At 40.9% G+C, this 16,043-nt stretch overlaps 1 long non-coding RNA gene across 1 annotated transcript; it reads right to left on the bottom strand.

Moving 5' to 3' along the window:
- Positions 1-9,999: 9,999 nt before the first annotated feature.
- On the bottom strand, positions 10,000-12,480 carry LOC147654208 (uncharacterized). Its single transcript, XR_015284700.1, has 2 exons — positions 12,406-12,480; positions 10,000-10,091 (listed from the first exon to the last, which is right to left on the bottom strand). It is a non-coding gene; the product is annotated as an uncharacterized LOC147654208 (long non-coding RNA).
- Positions 12,481-16,043: the final 3,563 nt, after the last annotated feature.

The raw sequence follows: 16,043 nt of genomic DNA, 5'->3' as shown, positions 1-16,043 counted from the left end.
TTTTGCTGGGTTACTTTCCAGCCATATCAGTGTCATGATCATCCTTCTTCATAAACACAAAAATGATTGTGCGGGCTGACAAACCATGGAGCATGGGAGTTAAATCCAATTTTTGGGAAGGTTCAGAAAGATACAATGTTGAGCTTTGAATATGTTCAGTGTTCCTAAACAAGCTTCTTCATTATATCTTCTTCCTGACAGAGACAACATTTCAAATTTCTGCCATGTGATAAGGCACAAACAAATCTTGCCTCTTCTATTTTTCACGTTGTAGTTTAGTTGTGCTTGGGCTAGAAAAAAACTTCACATTTGTATGACTTATGCATTTTGTAGTTTTTTACTGCGCTTGCAATAATACACATTTCTTGTGCTAGTACAGATTTATCTTGTCTACACAACCCAGAATATTCTGCTGGTCACTGAAAAAATCCCAGACCTAGAAGAGACAAAATTGCCAGCCTGAACAGTTTAGACTCTTTACAAGTCTGTCCTGTAGCCACTGGCAGCACATAGAACTTGCCAGCAGTGGACAGGACAGTGTTGAAGCTCTCAATACCACAAGGCAGATGTGAGCTGTGGCAAACCACTGCTTCATGGCCTCCAGTTTGAGCCAATTCCACTGATGGGGAACAGCAGTCACAACCCAGTTTATCAACTTGAGAACTGATGTGAAGTTATTTGCCATTTCTCCAGCCTGAAGGGGTAATGAGGAGGAGAAAGGAAGGACATTCAGTGTCTGTACAAAAGAAAATGTATTCCTGACATATGCCATGATGTATACCCTTGACTGGCCTAGCTTGAAATTCTCCACCCATTTTAAAGGAGAGACAATTGCAAAGTGGAATCCAGGTTATTTTTTACCCTCACAGTACAATGAGCACAGACTGCTGTCTCCCGCCTAGCAGGCTCTCTGCTGTGTGACGGGAGGTGCTCAAGTGAGATCGCTGCAGAAGGCCATTTACCTTGGCCTGCCCAGCACGTATGAAATCAAAAATATTTATGGTAATGACACTACTGCAGTTCTGCTTGTAATAGACTCAAAATGCTAAGTGAAGGCATCATGTAGTGGGAGCACAGCACTGAATTATTCCTGTGTATTGAAATGCTGATAGACAAACTAGGCTGCTAAGTAATTAAGTCACTATTAAACCAAACCATTAAATCCATTGTCTGCTATTCTAACTGCTGCTAATTGCTGTCACCATGACAACAGGGGAGTTTCTTTATCTGGTATCTCCATGTATTTTCCTTTTCATAACGGAGCCTGCCACATGGAAATTGACATCTTCCCAACTTGAAATACTTGTGTTGAAATAAAGGCAGACATCTTTAGATAAGAACAACTTTAATGTCAGCAGTAAAGTGGATGTTATCTAAATTTTTCATAATTTCTTTGCAGAATTATCTGGATCTTTACACAAAGTGCATTTTAGAATAGATTATTAATTTAAAAAGCTTTCCTTCTCACTTGCATGATAAAATTTATGGTTCATCTTAAAATCAGGAAAGTAAATGCATCAGCTTAATATAATACTCTGTACCTTGTGCAGATTTTAGTTCACATCCTGTTTGTGGTTACACTTGCACCAATATTAACCTTGGTCAGAGTCCAGATTTTATCTCTAAATTTTTTTTACAAAAGGAAAATAGTTATTTAGGAGGCTTTCAAATATTTAAATCCTTTATTTAGGTGATGGCAATCCCATAGCACCTGTTCTGAAATCCTGTGTATTTCCCTCCCAGTCCCATCAAACTGTTATTCCATTTGAATGGGAGAGGAAACACTGCTGAGCTGCAAATAGAAGCCTGCTCTGAGCTGCTTGTCTAATATTAACTGCTGATGCCACCTCCTAAGAATGAAGGAAGGATATCCAGAGAAAAGCTGGAGCTCTCTCAGTCCTTCCCATGTCTTGCTTCAGCACCAGCTGAGAAGAGGTGCTGTGAAACAGTGCCAACACTTGGCTAAAATTAGACTCTGTTTTCCAAGGAGAAAGGATAAAAAGAGGACTACCTGGGAGCTCTATCTGGAAAAAGAACCTCAGGACTTTTTCTGTGTTTGTCTTTTGAGGGGATAGGCTCTTGTATAAACTGAGCAAGAGCTACTAAAAGGATTCCCTCTAATCCGACGCCAGAAGCTGCTTCCCTGGGCTGGAGGGCAGAGGATCCCTGTCCAGTGCCATGGCACCACTCTTGGCAATTGTGTTTCATCTGAAAACTGTCTCTGTCCATGGACACCACAAAAATTTGGCAACAGCCTGAGTTTAAATTACAGCAATCAAGAAGTTGAAAGCCTGTGACATTGGTAAAAATTCAATGTGATGGTTCTCTCTGTTTTATTTGTGCATATGGTAAACATTGTGAAATCTGCCAAGATCTAGTACAAATAAGCTTCCCAACATTGGGGCTGTGATAAACTGGGAAAAGTGCATGGTAAAGTTTGAGTGACACCCAAAAAGTGTCCTAGAGAAAGGGAAGGGAGAAAAACATGCACTGTATCTCTTGTTACCAAAGTACATTTCCTTAACTTAGGCAGTATGTCATTGTTTATTTAGGAGATAGTATTTCCAAATATTATGTTGCCATTAAAGGGAAACTGCTGAGGCTTTTAAAGGAAGAAAAGCCATCTGTTCTACATTTTTATACAATGTGTTGTTTTCTCATATATATCTGAAAGGAATCTTATGACTTTTAACACAGTATTTATTAACTTATATTGTACTTAGAAGCTGTTAGCTTTTGCTTCATGAAGTCTTCCAAAGCTTTTAAGTCCACTCTTGAAAAAGATATTTTCTGACAAGTCCATTGTTTATAGACAAATCTTTAAAAATGGCAGCTGAAAATGATGGTAAATACCCAAAGAATCTCACAGTCTGAAACGAAAGCTCCAAGACATGTCATTTGTCCTCTGTTTCATTCAGCACCCAGGAATATCCATCTCTACAGACTTTCTACTGCAAATTCATTGACACTGTGTGTTACTAGGGACAAAAATATTTCCAACTTTCCAAGCATCCATTTTTTTCCGCTGTTCTGGGTTGGCATGGTGCACAGGTATTGGCAATGTCCCCAGGAAAACCCGGTGATACTGAGCATAGCTGATTGCATCCTAACCCATTTTCAGTTCAGTGTAAAGTTTTGTACAGACAAGCTGTAAAATTGTGATCCTTATTGAACATATACTGGCCATGACAGGATTTAATTAAATTATCAAAGATTTGGGCCACTGAGACAAACTGTCCCCACTCCACTAGCATGATTCTAACAATTCTATGCAGAATAAATTCTCTGAGGCAAAAATATTGATGGCAGAGCCTCACCCAAGATTCCTGCACTGTACTGGCCATTAATGAGACTCCTGATACAGTCTTTATCTGGTCCTTGTTTTCAAACCCATGCACATTTTTAATCTCATCAACTCAAAAGACTACTGTTCTGCATTTCCCTAGGCAATTACATCACAGAGAAACACTGAAGCAAACTAAGCCCAAATTCAATCTTGCAGCAACAGCAAGAAACTTAAGTCTAGAGGAGGTTTGGTTATGTCATTTATTTATCTGAAAAGCCGTGCTAGGATTAAATCTTGTAGCCCTTGGTGTCTTCTGTCACATCAGATATTCAGTCAGCATCACTGGGAAATTGCCTAGATCAAAGTGATGACAAGTATTGGAGTGGGATGAAGAAATTCTTTGGAAGTTCATCACTGTTCTCTTCGTTATATGTGTTCCTAAATAGCAGCCACTCTAGAAACACAGATAATTAAAAAAAAAAGAAGACAGTGTAGACGAGTTGCCCTGGTTTAGTCTCTCCTGCAGAGTAATGCATATATTTTTAGCTTCTAGTGAGGTTTAAAGCCATCACCTTGCAAGCACTTACACAGGTGCTTAACTCTGTGTGTGCAAACAATACCGCCGACCGACTCCAGTGGGGATATTCCAGGCACAGAGTTCACGACATGCATCAGTGAGTACAAAACCGGCTCTCTGAGGCAGAAGGATTTCTTTTTTTTATTGTTCTTCATTATAACCCAGCTCTGCTGCAGAAGCAGGTTTTTTAAAAATGCCTTCAGAAAGACCCTGGTTGAAATAGCTGAAGTGCACTACTGGGGATTGTTTCAAGAGGAAGCTGATGTACTATCAAATATACGGGGAAAGGCAGAAGGAGGCTAGAGAAGGAAAAGGAAATTGCTCTTTGGAAAAGCTGCAGCATCATTTCAAAGCTTTGCTATTGCTTCATTTGACAAGGGGAAATAATAACCAGTGAATTGATGTAAGATCACAGGAGTGAAGAGCACAGAGCTGTTTAACTCTAGCACACACTCAGGGTAGCTCTCTTGGGCTGAAGGATAGCCTGGGATTTGCTATTACCTTGGTACTTAACTACCAGGAAAAGAAAGAAGGTGCATATCAAAGCACCTAGCAAGAGAAACCACACAGCAAGACACCCTTTCAAATTAAGGCACAAAAATGTTTAAATGTAAGAAACCCATCATAAGCTGTGTGTAATGCAGTGTTTTCTCTGCAAAGGGAGAGAAACATGTTGCAGCAGCTGTGATTCCCACCTAGAATTACAAAAAATACCGTCTCTTTTGTTTCAAAAGGGTAGCTCCAAGAGTGGGGTAAGTGCTCTAGACTCTTTGAAATCAAGCAGTCCAGTTCTGAAAGGCACTATTAAAATAAATTTTCCATAAGTTTCTTTTAAGAAAGTAACCCTTCTGGGAGAGGCTGGAGGGAAAGAGCCATCATCAGGTTGATTCCCAGCAGCCACCAGAAGTCCTGCTATGGACATTTCTGTCTGGAGAGCTTCAGTGGATGTCCATCTCCCACACTTACCACACTATAAACCACAAAATGCTCAACAGCTCTCCAATCAATGCTTTTAACACCACAGGAAACCTATATAAAATATAGTGCACCAGAGGGAGAGAGGAGAGACGTTTGAGGGCACAGACACTGAGATTAGTAAGTAAAAAATGTTCTGACAATCTTAGGAAGCTGGTTACAACCCACATCACATAAGGAAGGAAAAAACCCAAAATCAACATCGAAAAGCAAACAGGGATGTCCACCAATCTCTCCTGGGGGAAAATAATTTCTAGGGGATTGACTCAGGTTCAAACACATGATTTATACATACCAGTCTGAACCTCAAAGACTTACAGTTTCTCTATCATGCCCAACATTCTTTCTCTAGTCACAGGAAAAGCCACAAAATAATCTGTAAATCAAGCTCTGCTTCAGGACAAAGGACGTTTCCTGCCCAACAAAAAATCAGATATTTGCTGCTGCAAATGTCACACAATGGCATTTTACATCGATGTTGTTTGCTTACTTGCATAACCAAGGCTTTGGGGAATGCAGATATTTTTTTTTGAGCACATTCACCCCTACCTTTATGTGAATTTAAAAAGAAAAGCAAATCTGTTCATCCAGGGCTGACTGGAAAGCAAAGAGGTACAGAGCAGCAGTTCAGTCTTACTGCCTGTCACCTGATCTTCTGCTAAATTTGACACAACTTGATTGAAATTAAATTAGAGTTTAAAAGCCATTGAAAACTTCTGAGTTCATAAATGATTATTAACCTCCTGAGCACTGTGAAGGCTATGACTGTTCAAGTGGGATGTGAGGCTGTGCCTGATGCTTCTGAGAGCCCTTACATCTCACAGCATTGCTCCCCAGGGGGAACCACAGGCTGGTGGTGGAGGGAGATCTGGCTCCCACATCCAGAACAGGAGCTCATCCTCTGGCTGTGGCATGGTAGCTTCTGCTCTGTTCTTAATGCCTTAAATTTATCTTTGAATTTTGAAATAAATTATTTGTAACTGTTCTGGTTTTGGCTGGTAGAGTTAATTTTCTTCCTAGTAGCTGATATCTTGTGTTTTGGATTTAGTATGACAGTAACATTGATAACACAGTGATGTGTTACTTGCTTCTGGGCAGTGCTCACCCTACCTTAGAAACTTCTCAGTTTCCCATGCTCTGCTGGAGAGCAGGTACACAAGAAGCTGGGAGGAAATAATGGCCAGGACAGCTGACCTGAACTGGCCAAAGGGATATTCCATACTGTGGAATGTCATGTCCAGTGTGTAAACTGTGGGGAGCTGATTGTTGCCTAGGGACAGGCTGGCATCAGGTATCAAGTGATGCCTTACTTGTGTTTCTTGGGTTTGATTCCTTCCTCTACTACTACTACTACTATTAATACTATTAATATTATTAGTATAAAAATATCCATCATTAAACTGTTCCTTTATCAATCTATGAGTTTTCTTGTTTTTACCCTTCCAGTTCTCTTCCCCCCATCCTGCTGGTGGAGAGGAATGAGGGACTGGCTGTGTGGCATTTAGTTGCTGCCTGGGATTAAACCATAACAGGGAGAAGAATAGGCTTTCTAATTCTAAATAATGTCATTCTTTGGGTAACACCCAATGATGTCAATTTAACTCAGCAGCTTTGTGGTTCAACCTAATAGGAGAGAATAAACTGAATTGGTAATAAGCTTGCTTTTGACATCCATCTTCTAGAAGGATGTGTCATCAGAAAGCTCCCAGCTGGAATGAGTAATTCCTGATTTAAAAGAAAAGCCTATTCTTCCCCTCTGCCCCTGAGCACTTGCAGCTGTGGGGGCAGCCACAGGACCAGACTGCCTGGAGCAGTTCAGTGGCCCTTGCCAAACTCTCACCAAATCTGCCAAGGCCCCTCTGACCCCTCCAGAGCTCCATGCACATGGGGTATGCCATGGAAAAGCTGGCAGGAACACAGGGAAAATGATTCAGAGTTGTGTCCCAGCGCCACTGAGTCTTCCCTCATGCCAGCCAGAGAGACAAAACTGGAGCTGCCAAGCTGAGCTGGGCTTCTTCAGAGACATGATTAGCTGAAGTCTTACAGCAATTAGTGCCAGCAAATGACATAACAGCTGCCCATTATTGCAGAGACTACAAAACAGTGACTTCAGGACCACACTGTTTCCAACACCTGTGAAAGAGATGATGCTTTACTCTTCTCAGTTAAATGTGTATTTTTCTGATGATACATTTGGAAAACTTGCTTAATCCTTCTCCCTCTCTGTGCCCCCTGCACCATCAGCATTCCCATCTTATACACAGACATCGCATTACAGCTGCACTGAAATAGCTTGCCTGTGAAGCACTAAACCTTTGTGTGAAACACAGCAAATATTAATCTGGACCTTGTTAGAGTCCCTTCAGAGACCTTCACCAAGTTTGTTCTTCCACCAGCAGCTGCAGCCACCACAGGAACGCTCTTCCAGTCAGACTATCAGCCTTTACCCCTGCCAAGCAGATAAGAGGAGAACAAGAGAGGAAAAACCAGCCTTAAAGCCCTTGAAGGACAGTTCCCATGAGGTGTCAGAATCTGGGTGAGGACTTATTATCAGAAAGGGAAATGCAATATGGGGCACAGAATTGCTACGAGAAAAAAGAGAAACGATAGTACTAGATGGGACAAAAGTGATAAAAGGGAATTTTATAAATAATAAAGATGGAAAATGAAGGACAAGGATGTAAATGAAAAAGAGAAGAGCAAAACTGAGAAAAAGAAAAGGGGATAAAAAAGCAATGATAGGTAGAATAACTTCAGGTTAGTATTTCAATTAATTTGCTTTGGTGCATTCTGTGCACAGGCACAGCACCACAATTTGACAGTTAATCAGCTATTTGTGGATTCCTCATAATGCCCTATTAATATTCGTACAGGGTGGTGAAACCTTCCTACAGCCTCCCAGTTTCTGCAGCATGTCACACTGGCGTTATCCTCACCCTTTTAAACAGCTGAGAGGCAGCAGATCTGTGTCTTTTCCATATTCCTAAAGCCACCATTTGGTGCATGCCCTTCCAAATCCCCCACATGCTGCAAGTGCAGCTGGGGAGGTGGCTACATGCAGAAGAGAAGCAGGAAAGAGGAACTAGAAGGGGAGGATGGGATCTGTGAAACTGAACCAGTGCTCACTCAGAAAAACTACAACTTTTGGAAGACCTGACACAGGGACATGTTCACTTAATTATTATAATTAACCCTGAAGGGCAGCCTCACTCACTGCCAATATCCATTACAGCTTCCAATACTGCAGGAGTGGGCAAGGAGAGAAGCTGACCTGAACAGCCCCAATGTATTTTGAAAGGAAAATGAGGGCAAAGTTAACTCCAGAGGGAAGATGGTGGTGCTTAATGGGTATTGTCATGGAAAGCTGGATTGTGAAGGCTGATCCATAGTCCTGCATTCTGAAATGCAACCTGGAAGCAGGGTTGGAAGCTATGGGAAAACTTTTTGGCCCTTAAGACTAGAGAAAGTGCTGAATTTTGAAGACCTGAGCTACACACTGATGCCCTTTGTGACTTTCACAATGTGAAATTTGGTCACAATGTAGAAACTAATTTTACCAATATTTCTGTAATGAAGGTAAAACCTGTTGAGGGAATTTGGAACACTGGATACCTGAGTATTGAGTTAAATATTAACTTATGCTGTTAAAACCAATGCAATCTGGGGAGTCACCATCCCTGGTGGTATTTAAAAGACATGTAGATGTGGCACTTGGGGACATGGTTTGGTGGTGGACTTGGCAGTGCTGGGTTAATGGTTGAACTCAATGACCTTAGGGGTCTTTTCCAATCTAAAAAGTGAAAGATTCTATAAATGTCAGTGCTAGAATCTTGGAATTCTGCTTTGTTTCCATGCTGTCTGCACTATCCTGACCTCAGGCATTACCAGTCATAAGATTTCCCTCTATGCTCTTGATGCCTTCATGGACAGACAGATGTCTTCCTGCTCATTTGCCCATACCACAGTGGTCCAGTTTGCTGTTCCCAGCCCTTTGGAGGTGTAGCACTACAACAGATCTTTTCTTAGGAACCCCTTGCAAGTATCTAAATAAACACAATGCATGAAAGAACAACATCCACTTCAGAGTAAAGGAGGAAAGAAGCAAACCCAGAGCCTGAAAAATAAAAAAACAGGCAGATTTTCTTAGTCCTAATATGGAAAGAAAATTGACTCCACAGTATTTGAACACCTGCTGGTGGAGTGGAGGTGACACCTCCAGAAGCTTGTCTGCTGTGCCAGTCACAGCTTACTCTCCTCAGCTGCATTTGTGACACAAAATTCACATCTTGCCCAATTCATTGGACATCTGAGGAGAATTTTTATAAGAACATGTTGGCAACAGCTATGGGTAATAAACTAAGTTTGCACCACCATCACAGCTCCCTCTTCCTGACATGGAACTGTCACTGGAAGGGGGCCTTAAACAAGAAAACTTCCCTTAGAGATGCATCTGTGCATCCCTCAGAATGCTGATACTGCCCAGACAGCATCACCCTAAAGGGGCTGACGAAAATTCCCGCAGATAAGATTGACTCTGCAAACTCTGCAGTGTGTAAAAACAGACACATGTGAAAACAAAGGCAAATATAATTATACAGCTTACTTATGGTGCCAAGTGTATATGTGAAGCCATAAAATCATTGCACTTGATGGTTTTCTCCTATCTAAGAGTAAAGCATGCCTGAGAGAGTGAAACAGTAATTGGATTAAACTGGATTGAATGTCTTAGTGCTACTTTATGCCATTACAAAACTGACATGATTATACAAATGGAAAGCATAAAATTGGAAGTATTAACCTGAAGTTCTTGTACATTTAGTACTCGATTCTTCCTGCTCCAGAGACCTTGAAAAAAATACATATTTCTGTAAGTTTCATTATGGCTGAACCTTCCCCACCAAGCCTGAGATACTAAGAAGAGGCTGTACCTAGGAACAAAGAGGAGGAAAGATTTCTAGCACTCTGCTTAAGGTTTTATGAATTCAATTTCTATTAATAAAGCTAATATTTACACTCAGAATTCCAACCTTTAAGAAGTGAATTATGTTCAGAAAAATAACAGTTTATAAAAAAAGTCCATAACCGATGAACTGCACTTTAATTTTCAATGTTTTATTTAAGGAGTTATTTAAGGGGAAGAAAATAATAAGAGAAGCCTCTGGCCACTGAAGATCTGAATCATTTTATAGATGTAGATGCAAGTAGTCAGCGGAACAAAACAGTACATGACACCATTTCACAGTTCAGGGACTCCTAGAAACAAAGACATCATGTGAAATAATTTTCAATATATATCTTTCTGTATAATAACAAAGCACAAAAGCAACAAAGAAACAAAGCAACAAAGAAACAAAGCAGCAAAGAAACAAAGCAGCAAAGAATCAAACAAAAAAACTATAGGCAAAAATCAGATAGTCGAGAAATCACACATTGACCACAGCTCAGTGAGCTGGTTGTTGCAATGAGAATTCCTAGAGAAAACTTGATTATCTATGGTATTTTCAGAGAAAAATGTGGTTTCAACACTTCTTTTTGAAAAAAACTTAGATAATTTCCTGTATACAAACCAGTACTAGGCTTCCTGAGTGCAAACACAGCGGCATGCAAAGAAAAGAGATGAAACAACATGAACAAGCAGCTAAACACACGGAAATTAACCAGACACCAGGTATTTTTCCATAGCAGAATATCAGTCATGTAGTCTTGATATAAACAAGTCAGAATAAATTGCTTACACGTTGTAAATCTGAAAGTCTGATAGTCTGTTCAAAGTGGCTAATTATGTGCTTGAAAATACACGTGTTTGTACTACACAAATTCCAACACTTTCCAGTCTGGGTTAACAGGCAAGGAACATTCTTACCCTGCTCTTTTCCATCCTGACAGACCCTTCAGTTACAGTAAGGGTCTCAAATAAATATGGATTTTATAGAAGATCTGATGAGGGTATCAATAGACTTGCTTAAATTTTAGTGGGATTTATATTCCTTGGCGGCTTTAGGTTAATGGCTGGACTTGATGATCTTGGAAGTCTTTTCCAACCCAAATGATTCTGAATCTGATACAGAATCCAACATGGATACATATTCCATGGGAAAGTTTTGCCAAGACATTACTGAAGTATCACATCTCCAAACTTTCACCTCTTGCTTTGGAGTAGGAAGATGATGCTGTGGAGGAGTGGGACTGGCAGCCTGTCCAGCTCCTAGAAATCCCTGTGAGACACATGGTCCTTCATACAGATCCTGGTGCACAAGGTTATGGTAGAATGTGGGCAGTACAGCTATATTTGTGAGATTCCCTAGTTACACAGCATTATACTCTTTAACTCTTCCTTCTCCTCCCCATCTTGGGATCAAGACAGTGCAAAAGTTGGATTAAAAGGCTAAATCATATGAGAATAGCTCAAGCATTTTCACTAACATAGTTTACCATGAGCTAGGCAAGAAAATACTGCCAGTTTCCCATGTGGGTGACTTTCCCAGATCTCCCTGTGACAGGTTTCACTTCCTTCATGTGCAGAATCACAGCCTTCCCTTCTTAATACTAGTACATCCTTGCTCTCCAGCTATAAATGAGCACTGCCATCTGTGACTGGTAATCCTTTCTTGCATGCATCCGGTATCCCCTTACAAATCTGTGTTTTTCACATAGAAGCAATCTATAGTAGCACTGGTCATCTGCACTCAAACACATGCCATCTGATCCCTGTTTATTTAATGAAGAGCTTGTATTGGAAACCACTGGCAGTAATTCAACAGTGAAGGACTGTGGATTTAAGCATTATGGATTTACGTAAGTGGAGAGAAAACCAATCTAGTTCGTGCTTAAATGATTGTGTTGAGTCCTGCCAATTGAGCTGGGGGGAAGCTCTCTCCTTGCAACTCCCCTGCTTAGCCTGTGGGATATTTGCCATGAGGGAAAATGGGAGCTCTTTGTATTGTATTCCCATCTGAAGACAAAAGAGCAGAGGAAATGAAATAGAAATAAGCTTATCTTCATTAAAACTTTAGTATTGTAAACAAGGCATCTTATAATAAACTGGATGAAGTTGCACAATTTTATCCGAATGGAATTGTGTGCTTAATTTTGTTACTGATAGCTGCAGTTTTGTCACTGTAATAGTTAATTACTTAACTTTTGATTTACAATCATTTAACAGGCTTCTCCTTTCCTCACCTCTATTCCTACTTTCTTTTAATTGCAGAGTCCCCCAAAAAAGAGAAAAAGAAACATCAAAGCAGGTATGGAGGCATCATCAGGTCCTGAAGTAAAAACCCAATCACCTGATTTTGTATTAATTTGGACCGTCTTTAAAACATCACATCCATTTAGAAATGGTACAGCTTCCCAGCTTAGAGGAACCATTCTGAATTTCCCGAAACATCTCTCCCAAACCTTGCATCTTCTGCACTACTGCATGTGCTTTTACAGTGCATGCCAAAAGCACACCTCTGAGAAGGCAGCCAAAAACACCAAAATGACAGGATGGCTATGAGGCAACAGGTGAGACAGTGAGAGAAAATTACATAAATACACCAACAACATTCACAGATGACAGACTCACAGATGTTTTGGAAGAGATGGGTAATCTAATCCATGTAGGGTAAAAGAAGCAGTTGTCCAACACATTAGGGCCACTGTGAAAAAAAAAAAAAAGTGGTTTTAAAATTTGGATTCTACAGTTATCCTGAAGAAGATACATTTGTGTGAGTGGATGCAGTGTGGGGAGAGCTGTGCATCAACCCAGAACTGTGGTCAGGCAGGTTTTGAATGTCGTCTAAAGATGGAGACTCCACAATTTCTCTGGGCAACTTCTAGTATTCATCACTTTTACAGTAAAAAAAAGTTTCTTGTGGCAAGCGGATTTTTTAAGAAGTGTCTGACGCCCATCTTTTATTTAAATACACCAATAAAATCTCCCTCAGAACTGAAAGAACACACGGAAGCATCGTCACAGTGTGTGGTCACAGAAGCATCACCCAGGAGTCAGAAAAGTTCTAAAGCCATGGGCATGTGGGCAACCTGCTCCAAGAAAAGCTTAGCCCAAAGTAGCAGAGACACAAGCCAGACTGCCACTGGACCTATGGGTCAGGAACTATTCCCATGACCTCTTTCTTTTGGCATGACAAACATAAACTTCAGGTTTATGTCTGTTTACCCACACTGGGTAGCTCTCAGCTCACCCCTGTGCTCTGACTGGTTTTCTCCAAGTCTTACTGCTATAAAGAGGAGGCCCATAATGAAGGGAGTAAAGGGTAGTGTTGGCCTAGGGGCTAGGGGTCAGTACCTCACCTTTTAATTAGCAGTATGGATGCAATTGAATTTTCAAAAGGCCTGGTGTTTTCACACAGGATATCCTACTAACTTAATACTAGACACTGTAGAGCAGAGAGGCTGAGTGGAGCCATCATCTCTTTGATGAAGTGTTCTGGGCAGTGCTGTAATTGCTCTGCTGAAGTTGGGAACTGACATATCATATTGTCCTGAGGTCTGCTTGGGAGGAGAGTCTGCAGTGTGGATCCCTGGGTGATGGAGACTCAGATTTCCTTCTGGCTACACTTTCTTTCCACTCAGACAGACAAATACTGGATTTAAGCAGAATGGAGGTGTCCATTACAGAAGTGTATCAAGCTATGCAATATTAATGGAATTAATTAATTAATCAATGGAAGGAATCCACAGACTCTGTACAGTCAGTGGAAAGACAAAGGCACTAAATTTAAATAGGAAAAACCAGTTTTCTCCACTAACGCTGAACTGTGCAGTTCCTGATCCACTCCCCCTTCCTTCCTGCTCTCTCCAGCTCTGAGCAGTAATGTGGAAGTCTGGTTGCTGTACCAGTGTCCGAGCTAAGCGGGAAGGATTTCATTGTAAACAACTGCAGCCCACTGAATTATGTACATCCAACCTCACTGAAGCTGGTGAGGGTTTCCACAATGAATTCCAGCTGCAGCCTCCCTTTGCTGGTTTTACAATGCTCAGTTCATCAAATTTACAGGGGCAATATATACAACCTGTTCTGCTCTCAGAGATAGCTGTGGGATTGCAGTGAGGCCCCTGATAATGCTAATTTTTTTTCCTGGATTTAATACTTGAGGGAAGAATAAGGAAAGAAAAAAGCAGGAGACAGTGCAAAATAGCTTCCTGCCTCACAGAAGGGATCATGAGAATTTAAACTAAAGTATCCCAAGTAGGATTTACTAAACAGCCCCTGGCTACAGAACTTCCTCTCCTGCAGCTGCTTTCAATAATAAAGCTTCAATGCCTATTGTTTTTTTTCCTTACTTACAAACAATTCCAAATGGTTGATTTAATTATGCTGAATACAAAGCTGCGATGTCTCTGGCCAGAATTGCTTCTGACAGTACAGCAGTTGCAAGGCCCCAGTCTCACAGACCTCCAGAATTTAACCTGTCTGCAAAGAGTAGTTTGCACAGCCCCCGGTTCTTCTTTCTGGGATGAAACCAGACAAAATAATGTTCACCTTTCTTTCCAAAGAAGATAAAATTTTAAAAACCTTTTGGAAATTGAAAGCACAGGAGCTCTTGTCTGCTACCTCATGTAACAGAAAGAATGGCAGCTTGTTTGCTATTTCCTTCTAATTTCAGAACAAAATAAACCCCTCTACAACTGACTTAAGACCAAAAAAGGGAAGAGTTGTGCATAAATCCTGAATTATTATCTTAAGCCAAACCAAACCAACATCATATAGAGAGAAGAGGCAAGATGAAAGGGAATCCATAAAACTTTCAAAGCAGTTTGGAGCGACTTGTGGGCTAAGGTTTGATCTGTGTTGTGATAATGTAGTGCCTAAGTAACTCCTCCAATGACATCAACAGAATTGCTCTGGCTTTATACCAGCATGGCTGGATTCACAACCTGGCACTGAACGCATTTGTAATTAAACCAACACACTTGCCATAACTCCCCAGGTTTATAGATGTTCTAAAATTGTTCAGTGAGTGCCAGTTATATCCAGGATATGGATATTGTAAAAGATATTAGCCAAAATGGTCTAGGCTAAATCTAAAACTGGTGGAACTCTACCAATTACTGAATGATGTGACCTGTGCATCCGTGCGTATTGTTGCATATCAGTCAGGGCAAGATGGATCTGAACAGTGATCTCAGACTGCCAAAGTATTAAAAAAAACTTAGTGAGAGCAGTGAAAATTAAATGTGAGGTCAGCACAGACTCAGACCTGGGACTGTGAATATCCCAGCAAATCCTATCCTCTGACATGCAATTCAGGCTAAGCCTAACGTAAAGACCATGCTTTGCTCAGTGAGCTTATGGGATTGTTTTCAGCAGAAGCCAGGGCTTGATTCAGGGTGTCCCTTCTCTTCTGGTGAGGGCTCTGTAATTCTCAGCCAAGAAACTGACTGAATTCCAGTCCATGAAAGCCTCAATGTGTGAGAGATTTGGAACTCATGCAATATAAAGGAGCCCTGGCCCTGGCTGCTGTTGTGGAGAAATGGTGGAAGTGAAATGAGATATCAAGGCAAATGAAACACAGGATAAAATGGGGGAGAGGGAACTATGGGAAATCAGAGCTCTGTTTTCTGCATCACAATAGGAAGAAATAAATCCACTATTTGTATTTCTTAGAGGACCTGGCCTATCAGTAGTATGTCAGCTTTCCAAAATCTCTAGGCAGCCCAGAAAGAGTCAGACTCTCCAGCTATTGCCTGAAGAGTACTCCATGTCTTTATCTCATTATTTTTCACCCAAAAACATTCCAACAGGTACGTTCCATACCTGTTGGATCTTCACTGTATATCGCCCCATTTGGCTGAGTTCAACCAGACGTGGTCGTTCATTCCATAAGGACTCACCTTGGGAGCAGCTGCATTGTTCTTGTGGTTCCAATGTCACCTAATTACCTCCTCATTTTCTGTGGTAGATAATGCCATAATTTGGTTTCACATTTTACTTTTCTTCTAACTTCATAATTTTTTTTCTGATACTGTTTCAGTTGACACTTGCAGACTTTGGAAAACTTTTTATCTCTGCTGTCCCAAGCAGCTTCAGCCAAAAGCAAGAAGAACCAGGGATGCATGGCTGATACCTGCCACTAGCAGTGGATAAAGGTTGTCATGGTTTAGAAATAGTACAGGACAATATGCTCCTGTTACCGAGAACAACCAAAATCTCTCAGCAACATTAGCAGAACATGAATTAATTTTATACTGGCATAAAAC

This window comes from Cyanistes caeruleus, chromosome 3 (genome assembly GCF_971803275.1).
Source record: "Cyanistes caeruleus chromosome 3, bCyaCae1.hap1.1, whole genome shotgun sequence".
In the NCBI taxonomy this organism is placed as follows: domain Eukaryota; kingdom Metazoa; phylum Chordata; class Aves; order Passeriformes; family Paridae; genus Cyanistes; species Cyanistes caeruleus.
The sequence above is the reverse complement of the archived record's forward strand: the minus strand, read 5'-3'. Positions and strand labels throughout refer to the sequence as shown.